We start from the raw sequence: 10604 nt of genomic DNA, 5'->3' as shown, positions 1-10604 counted from the left end.
GCAGTGCAACATGTAGCTTCATTGATGTCACAGGTTCATTGTCGCTGGTTTAGGTAGTTGTCATTGATTCAGCTTTTTTCTGATTTAATTGTCACTGGGTCAGTTGAAAACTTTATAGAAACTATTTCTTATGTTATGTCGGTCTCGGCAAGATGACACCCGCCTCTCACTCTTCTCACCCATCATTCTACTTTCCACGAGTACCACATTCTCCCACATAATATCTACGTGCAAAAGAGGTATGACATATAATTCACATGTATTTCTTATTTTAATTTCTTTAAAAACATTGGAGGGAACTCTTAAGATACAAACCTTAAGAATATCGATGAAATACAGTTTGTTTACATCGGGCACGTACCCTGTTGTCATTACTGATCGTCGTCCGCTGCTGCTCAGGGTAAAGGACTGCAATTGTAATATATGTACTTAAAGACTTATAAACCGTAAGTGGTTGCGGATAAACCATAAGTGGTTGCGGGCGATGGATATCCCTCTTTTCAACTTGATTTTTAGCGTCTGATATTCCAGAATTTGTCCAGACATGCTACGTTTCCTTATCATGCATGCCCCACCACCCTCTCCTGTGAATCACTCCAGTTATTTGTTCCCAAATGTCGGAATGAATATCTCCTTAGGTCCAGTTTTGCTCTGTTCTTGCATATTCTTTACTGTTGTTTCGTGCTACTGTTTCAGCTGGAATGGCCCGTGCGTACTGTCTTCCTCACATTTACCAAATCTATCTTATATTGAAGGTGTCATTCATATCTCCACTGGATTTAAATATCAGTCATAAAAGGTAGCGCTTCTCGCATCGTACCATATTAGTGGCACTTCTTCAAACATCCTAAGGTGCTAGATGTGGTCCATATATCTGACTAGCATAGGCTATTTCAGCTGTTTCCACCCTAACGATCTTGTTTGTGTTGTTGATTTTTCACCTCTGTGATAAGAAAACTTGTTCATCATCTGTCAGCACCTCTAGGCTATGTTCTTTTTTATTTGTTGTAGTTTTCCTTGTTCTCTATTTCCAAAAAGATTTTTGTATCACTGGCATAGAAGTAGATTTTGCTATCATCCTTACAATATCTGGGTCATTTATGAATAAGACTAATGATGGGTGCCCTAACACAAATCTTTGTGGTACCTCATTGGTGATATGACTCACAATATATTTCTGTCTTCTGCAGATAAAGATTTTGATCCATCTAGGATAGTTGCCTTTGATCTTGCAACTTGCCCCTTTTTAAGAAGGCTTTTATGAGTTATACTGTCAAAGGCTTTAACAAGATTTCAGTGAAGCATGTCTGTAGGTTTATTGGAATCTATATCACCAGGGCAACTGTCCTGTACTTCAATCAACTATAACACAGTTGAACTTGAGATAAACTCCAAACTGTTTCCTACTAGATAGGTTATTTTCTTTATCTGTTATTGCTTCTCTTATCAAACATTTCATAATCTTGCGTATCACACTGGTCAAGCTTACAAATGGCTCCATCTTTTCTTGTATAAAGCTTTCACTTATGTGGACTGCCAGCCATCTTGAGTTTTCCCTTTTTGAAATTAACTAAATAATGCCTATAGAATCAAGAACTTCATCCATCACTTCTTCAATATCCTTGGATGGATTTTGTCTGGTCCAGATTTGTTGCCTTTGAGTTTAGTTAGTGTCTTGTAGAGTTTGCCCTAAGGTATGTCAGTAGTAGAAAGAATTATTACATCTTGAGGATTGAGTTTTCGAATTTATCCATCAGTCTCAAGTATGAATACCTGTGAAGAAACTGTAAGGACACCTGCCTTTTGTTCTTGTGTTTCTGCTTTTAAGGCCTTTTCCATCACAGCACCCACTTTGTCCTCCGCTTTGACCTTTTTATGTGTGGCAAAAATAATGGAGACCTTTTAAATGGTAAGGCAGTTTTTAGGTTTAATGGAATTGTTTAACCTCAATAGTGCCAGCTTGTTTATAACTCCTGACCCACCCCAGAGCCAGCCTTTTTTTTTTTTTTTTTCTCTCTCTCTCTCTCTCTCTTTTGCTAAATCAATTTTATTTCATCTGAAAACATTACTAATAAAAAGTTGATCTGAGAACTGCAAAATAGTGAATTTTAAATTGGTAGTTAATAAGGCTTTTCTTTCTCACTGGTCAGGTACATAGATTTGTTTGAATGTGTCATATCTTAGCAATATTGATTTTAGAGATGGTAATCTCTAGAAAGTATAGCAGTGATTGTTTGGTATATCATAGCTCAGTGGTTCTCAACCTGGGAGGCACGCCCCCCTTTGAGGGCACGACTCTCTCCAGGGAAGGAGGGGGGACGAGCACAGGACAGAAGGGAAGAAAATAATAATGATAATAGTAACAATAATAATAGTGTGGGCCAATGCAATAATAGCCTACCCAAGCGCTATCTATCTATCTATCTATCTATCTATCTATCTATCCATCAGTTTCTATCTATCTATGGTGGCATAGTTAGGGAGGGGGTTGAGTGGATGTTGCAGGGAGGAGGGGGGGCCAGCTTGCAAAAGGTTGAGAATCCCTGTCATAGCTAATCCAGCCACCACATGTCACTAAAGTCGGGAGTCAGTGAAGGGAGCGAAAACACACACACACACACACACACACACACACACACACACACACACACACACACACACACACACACACACACACACACACACACACACACACACACACACACACACACACACACACACACACACACACACACACACACACACACACACACACACACACACACACACACACACACACACACACACACACACACACACACACACACACACTCTCTCTCTCTCTCTCTCTCTCTCTCTCTCTCTCTCTCTCTCTCTCTCTCTCTCTCTCTCTCTCTCTCTCTCTCTCTCTCTCTCTCTCTCTCTCTCTCTCTCTCTCTCTCTCTCTCTCTCTCTCTCTCTCTCTCTCTCTCTCTCTCTCTCTCTCTCTCTCTCTCTCTCTCTCTCTCTCTCTCTCTCTCTCTCTCTCTCTCTCTCTCTCTCTCTCTCTCTCTCTCTCTCTCTCTCTCTCTCTCTCTCTCTCTCTCTCTCTCTCTCTCTCTCTCTCTCTCTCTCTGCAGCACACCATGAGTCATTGATCATTGTCACTTTTGAAATGCCTATTTACACTTCACACACCTCTTCAGTTTGTCATTCCGTTCCATCCCAGTAGCACAATATTCACCTTCGAATAATACAATAGTATTCGTTTCACGGTAACAACCAAAACATGGTATTTGTTAGGCTTCAGTGTATAAAACTAAACAATTCTACTTTCTTCTGTGTTACTTTACTACTAGTGCTGATTATAACTTACTTTTAAAATAACAAACAAAATAATATATATATATATCTGGCTGTATCATGTGAAACTAAACTACAAAAATTTCTGATGACTTACTTTACTGATGATATTGATTGCAACTACCTTTTACAATAACACATACAAAATATCCTATATATTTATTATGCCACAGGGTACAAAACAATATTTCTAATTTCTTCTGACTTATTTTACGAAATATAATATTGATTATAATGACATTTTATAACAAGTAACAAACAAGATAACCTATTCTTGCTTGGTATAAAACTAAACCATTCTAGTTCCTTCTCATTTACTTTACTAATAATACTGATGATGTATTCTAATATAATGCTGCAGGCTTTTGATGAGAAGTATGGAATTGATTAACTTTTTCTATCAATCATATATATATATATATATATATATATATATATATATATATATATATATATATATATATATATATATATATATATATATATATATATATATATATATATATATATATATATATATATATACAGGCTCACCACTATGCACAGATTACTGTCAGCCCATATATGTCCAGGCTCAGCATTACACGTGGATTACTGCCAGCCCATATATGTACAGGCTCAGCACTACACACAGATTACTGTCGGCCTGCATGTGTATGGGCTCAGCACTACACATGGATTACGGTCAACCCATATATATATATATATATATATATATATATATATATATATATATATATATATATATATATATATATATATATATATATATATATATATATAGTAAAATCCCTCTTATCCAGCATCAACGGGACCGCCGACATGCCGGATACCAGAAGTTGCCAGATACTTGAATAGGATGTCGGTGGCTTTCATGTAATCCCGCAACTTTTTTGTTTGGGATTTAATGTCATAAATAGTTGATGAGCCCACACCATATTCCGCCATTAGTTGCTGTCTGCTTTCACCTCTCTCTAATCGTCGACAAATGTCTACCTTCTACTTAAGTGTAAGCACGACACGCTTCCTCTTTTCTACAACTTTAGGCATGATGAAGGCGTCAGGCGATAAACAGTGCACACGCGGGACTGAGTCACTTAGTAAACACAGTGCAGTGGGCCACGGGTGGCGCGAAGCAGTGCGCTCTGGTGGCGAGGGGACAAAGTATGCCTCGCGCGAGAATTTTAATCGATTTTATGAGTACACATTGATTTTTTATTGATTTTAAGGCTCAGGGAAAAATGTGCCGGATACTTGAAGCTGCCAGATACTCGAATGCCGGATGAGAGGGATTTTACTGTATATATATGAGTTCAGCACTATGTAGGTTAAGGATTTAATTAACTATTATATCTTAATTATCATATACACCTGTAAACCAGATTGACACATCATACAAAGTACATAGTAAATTAAATATCTAGAGCAGTGGTTCTTAATCTGTGGAGCTCATCCCCCTTGGGTGATGTCAGTAGTTTTCAATGGGGGTGCAATCCCTTTGAAAAAAAGCACAAAGTTCTCAGAATTATATTTGTTACTTTTTTTCTGTAAGAAGAGTACTGACCAAGGGCAGCAAAAAGAACAAAAAAAAAAAAAAATGGTCCATAGAGGTGCTAGTCTCAAAAGAAACCTCCCTCTTAAAAGAGTTGAGTTCAAGTCATAGGAAGGAAGATATGCAGAAGCAGGCAGGGAGTTCCAGTGTTTACCAAAAAAGGAATGAATGACTGAGAATAATGGTTAACTCTTGCATTAGAGAGGTGAGAGAAAGTAGAAAGTCTTGTGTTGCGAGGCACCAAGGCTACAGAAGGAGGGGAGGCATGCAGTTAGCAAGGTCAAAAGAGCAGTTAACGTGAAAATTGTGGTAGACAATAGCAAAATTGCAATATTGTAGTGATAAAAGAGAGGTTGAAGACAGTCAGTTAGAGGAGAGGAGTTGATAAGATGAAATGCTTTTGATTCCACCTTTTCTAGAAAAAGTACTGTAAGTGGAAAAGTAAAAAAAATAAAATTGAAATGTAGTGCCTTATGATTTAAGTTTTCTATTGTTCACTACTTAAAGTAGTCTTAGGGCTGTTCACCATTTCTTGTACTTACTGACCTCATCCATATTCCTCAAATCTCATTGGAGAGAGATCTTTTAACTTGCCCTATACTTGTATGCATACTGTTTGTTGGTGACTAGTGAACCCCTTTCTCTCCAAGTCTTCTACACACATCTTTGACAATCTCACATTCAATTAGTTAAGGCTGTTGAGGTTTGCTTTATCTCAGTTGTTATATTAACTTAAAAACAGTAACCAGCCATAAATTTACTGATAAATGGTGAACACATGTATTTTGCTTGGTTTGTTATTTGTAACTTTTCATTAATTTTCAGTGTGAAGTAGCTGATGTTTCAAATAAAGTGCAAATTCTCAAGAACTGGATCTTGAGATATTCTAGGTTAAGTACCTTCCTGTTTACCCTTTGATCTCAAACTGGGCTCTTCAGATTCTAACTATGTTCAGATCCACATATCTTTGTGAAGCTGCCTTTCCCATGCTTGCTGCTGTCAAGACCAAATACAGAAAAAAGCTGAACATTGATGGGGACAAACTGTGCACTCCCTGGCATGCATTCAACCACATATTCAAGATCTAGTAGCTAAGCAGTGCCAGGTAGCTTACTAGTGCCTATTTATACTCAATAAAAAAAAAAAATAAAAAAAACATTACTTTGTAAAATCTGGGAGGAAATTTCATTCATTGATACAAGGATTATATGGAGGAAATGTTAAGAACCACTGACCTAGAGTAGTCTCGCACTATTGGTGCTGCACATTTATCAACATTTTCATTTTCAGACCTCATGACCTCATATTGCATTTTTGTCAAGATTTCTCTGGCTCTTTGTGAGAACTCTAAAGGATATCACTTGCAATGGATTGGCAGATTGGTTCATGATATTTCATCATTATCAGTAAATAACAAATTTGCTGAGTACATTTCAAGGTAGATGATTTGCTTACAATGGAAGTTGCTACAACTGACTGAGGGACACCTCTAGATACAGAATAAGAGAGACAGCAAATTCCAGTCACACTCACATTTGCTTAGAAATCTTTATTAAAAAAGAATCAGAGGAAGCTGACTAGTACAAGGATAACCTCTTTGCTTCTGTAATTCATTCTCAAATTGTGATATGTAAAGCAATGCTAGCTTGATTTGCTGCAAAACCTCATGGAATCTAGGCATGAGAGTTTTCCCTAGTGCATCAGGAAGCCATTGGTCAAGTCAGTAGACATAAGTGGTGAATACCAGATCTGATGTTGAAATCCAGATGTGATTCAGATCTAAAATACATGAAAACAAGGGATAGATATTATCAATTGAGCCCTCTATTTGCTTCCTTTGTACATGGAAGTTTTAGCAATGTAAACATTAAAAGCAAGGATGTAGATATTTCTTCAACATTTTGCATGACATTTGAGCCACAAATTTTGGCACTTTTAGAAACTCTGTTACTGGCACTGGCACTGACTGACCATGCTTCTGTTGCATTAGGTACTAGGCAAATTGTGGAGTGTAGTTTCAGGGGATTCAAGGCTGACCAAGCTCCTTTCCTGCCATAGCAATCATCATTGCTCAATTGATAACAAATTGTGTATGATCACCCCAGCCTCTCCCACTCATGGCAATCATAAGTTAAATAATTTAGGATTTTAAGGCATTAGATATGCAAAGCTTCTTTGCATCAGTCTGTAATGGAAAAGTGACTAGGACTGACCTCTCTCAGTGCAGTTTCATCCTAACTTTACTCTTTTCATGGCAGCATGCAAACACTTGATGACTGGAGGGAGACAGGTGGTCTCAGTAGTAGCAGTTGCTGCAAGACCAGTAACCCTTCAATGAATCTGCAAGAGTTTTCTGCACAGTGTGTGTTTTGTGAAGGAATGTGTTTGCAGTGTTAGAAAGCCATAGTCTGCTGACTACCACATGAACAGTGTTGGGAAGCCATAGTGCTCTGCATAGTATGGAAACACAGGTCAAGATGGAGCAGATCAGGACTTTTGAGTGCGAAGAATGTGGGGAGGTAGTGACCAGCAACAGCAGGCTTATCCAGCACCTGCTGTCCCACCGAGGAGCAACTGTGTTTTGCTGTGAGGAGTGTGAAGAAGTGTTCCTCAGTGTGAGCCAGCTGGACCAACACACAGCAACCTTGCACTCCTCTGCCACCAAGACTTATGACTGTGATGAATGTGGGAAATGCCTCCTTCACCAGAATAGTTTAATAGCACATAAAAATATGCATAATGGAGTATCTGATTACGAATGTAAGCATTGTGGAAAAGAGTTCTATTCAAGAAAGAGCCTGACTCAGCACCTTAGGGTCCATACTAAGAGAGCATTTATGTGTGAAGAGTGTGGCGGCAAGTTTAAGTGGAAGGGGGACCTCACAAAACACCTGAGGAATGTTCATCGTCAAACGTTCAAATACAAATGCACTAAGTGTGGCACAGGGTTTTTTCACAAGCAAGACCTTTCAGAGCACATGAGCTTTTCTCATGGAGGACAAAAGAAATACAAAAGTAAAGATTGAAACACAGTGTGGTACTTATTATTTAAGGAATTGTAATTGAAAATTATGATTCTAAGTTACGATTCAACCTTTTAGTCAAAGATAATATAAACCATTACTGTTTGGGTTCTACAACAAAGGGATTAATGCTTGTGAGAAAAAAAAACATGAGTAAGGCAACTCATACAGTATCAACTTCCTATTACCCCAGCTGTTGTCATCTTGCCTACCGCTATAACATGGATTTCAGTAACCTTGGTAAAACAATCATAAGTAAGAGGTAATTGAGTTTTTCATAGGAATCAAATTAAGAAATGAACAGTTGTTAACCTACAGTTGTTGCAGATTGGCTCAATGGTGATGTGACTCATAAGTGATTAGTTAGTAAGCTAATGAACAAGTAAACAATTTAAAATGTATCAAAGATTTTACAAAAAATTCATCAGTACTTACCAGGAAGAGTTTCATAAAGAGGGACTTATACTTGCAAAAAGGTTATGTATTTAAACATTCCTGAAATTGTGTAATTTAGCATGAAAACTTGAGATACTGAAATACTATCTGGCTTGTATACAGCCACTGCATTACTATAAGATGCATTCACATGCCTAACTTCTTGTCATTCAAACACTACTTTTAAATTCTTGCATTTCAAGTCCTAAATTCTTTCATCTCTTTCTTGTTCTTCATTAACAAAAAGCACCAGTGATGGGAGATTACAGTATTCAAAAGAGATGAAGCAAATGTGGGACATAATGAGGAGTTAAGTGTGTGAATAGCATAAATCACCAGATGCAAATCTGCCCATTATAGGAAGTGTCAAGAAGGAGAGATGGAAATAAGGAACTCTAAACAATACCTAATAGTGGTTACAACATGATGCAGACTGCCATCCACACTAATCACAGTAAAACCTATACATACATCCAAAACAGCATTTAGTAAGACTAGAGTTTAATATTTTCCTAGTTGAAAATATCATACTGATGCCATAAAGTCATCTAATCCAGTATTTGACATAAAATATGTTGTAGTACAATATTGAGAGTCCAAATTCAAGTATGAAAGAATGAGTGATAGAGACATAGATGAAATATTGTTGTTTTTATGCACTAAGTAAGATACAGTGGAACATCAGTTCTAGAACTTAATTAGTTCCTGAATACCATTCAAAATCCAAAATGTTCAAAAACTGAAACTATTTTCCCCATAAGAATCAATGTAAAATGGATTAATCCATTCCCAGACACCAGTCTACCTGTCTTAGCAGCTTATGACAGACACTCCCTCAGCCAAGATGGCTGCTTCACAACATCAGCTCACAAATTATTAATCCAGAAAGGATGTATTGAATGAACTTAGTGGCACAGAACTCATCAGAAGATACTTTTAGACCATGCAGGTATTCTCTTTGTCACAGATCTAGTAAGGAAAGCCTTAGAGGGACACAGAGAGGAGCAACCCACTTACAACCAAGATGAAGATGATCATAACACTCAGACATCTTGCTGCTGGGAAAAGCTACTGGAAAAATGCAGTTGTGCAGTAGTGATGGTGTTGGGGGTCACTGAGAGAGCCACAGGTGGCTCGGCATTACTCCTGAGTGCCAAAACTGTTTGTTTACATCAAGGTTTATCAACGGGATCACATTTACCTTATTTCAGGGATTGAATTACTGTCTTACACTCTGTGTCTCTCCTCTAAATATATAAAAATGAAGTAAATATTTATAGAAATTATAAATTAGCAGTAAACGGCAGCTTTTGCTATGTCTTTTAATATTTGAAATCAAGTAACTTTGTTCTAGAACAGAATTATGGTACTGCAACTAAAGCACTAATGAGTTCAAAATTTTGTTCAAAAATCTACTTGTTTGAAAAGGGAGACATTCAGTAACTGAGGTTCCACTGTACAAAAGTTCACTCTGCTTCCAAGGATAGCATCATATTCAAATATATAAAGGTTGAAGCTAATTACTATGGTGTCTTGTTTGTAGCTGCTGGGAAGGTAGCTATACATGGTGTGAAAGATTTCATTGAAAGGATTCCTGTGGGAATGGCAAAATAAGTAGACAGGAAAAGATTATTTCTTAAGGGTTTTTTAACCAGTGTGATGTAGTAATGTAGCATGTCTGTAGAGGTCATGAGCAAGACCTTCAAATTGCAATAACAAACTGAGCATTGGGCTGCCAGGTTCCTCTGCTCTGGTTGATTGAGGATGGAGTTATGGTCCTTATGAAGTATGGGTAGTAGGGTGACACTTACAGCAGAGGAACTGCTGAAGTTGTGGGGGGAGGATGGATTCAGTGGAAGTTGCTTTGGAGATTAAATGGATGATGTAAATACTATGTTATCAATGGCAATCCTTAACATCACCCATCAGAGATGTGAAAGGTGGTCAGTGCTATACCTAAGGTGTGATGAATGAGAACGGGAAGGCAGAGAGGAGAGGGTGGCAATACTGCATCCAACTGTGAAGGATGCCATTGAGGGTGAAGAAGATGAACCCCTTAGTTGTGTATGTCTGCAGTAATAGTGAAAGATAAGATTCCATCCTATTCCAAACAAATTTATGTTAATTATTTTTTGTTTCTCAGTCTTGGGAATTTCTGACCGATCATGGATTTTTTTTTTCAGAGTTAATTTTGGGAAATTTGACATTTGTTACTGGTCACCCTGTCAGTCTCACAGTGGCAGTTGTTGTTAGAGGTTGTGGCACTCCTGATC

General features: G+C 37.7%; 1 long non-coding RNA gene across 1 annotated transcript; it reads left to right on the top strand.

The window, feature by feature from the left end:
* Positions 1–252: 252 nt before the first annotated feature.
* Positions 253–10220, top strand: LOC135113510 (uncharacterized). The gene is made up of 2 exons (XR_010274854.1): positions 253–400; positions 7132–10220. It is a non-coding gene; the product is annotated as an uncharacterized LOC135113510 (long non-coding RNA).
* Positions 10221–10604: the final 384 nt, after the last annotated feature.

The sequence above is a fragment of the Scylla paramamosain genome, chromosome 2 (genome assembly GCF_035594125.1).
Source record: "Scylla paramamosain isolate STU-SP2022 chromosome 2, ASM3559412v1, whole genome shotgun sequence".
Taxonomy (NCBI): domain Eukaryota; kingdom Metazoa; phylum Arthropoda; class Malacostraca; order Decapoda; family Portunidae; genus Scylla; species Scylla paramamosain.
This window is presented reverse-complemented; position numbering and strand designations above follow the sequence as displayed.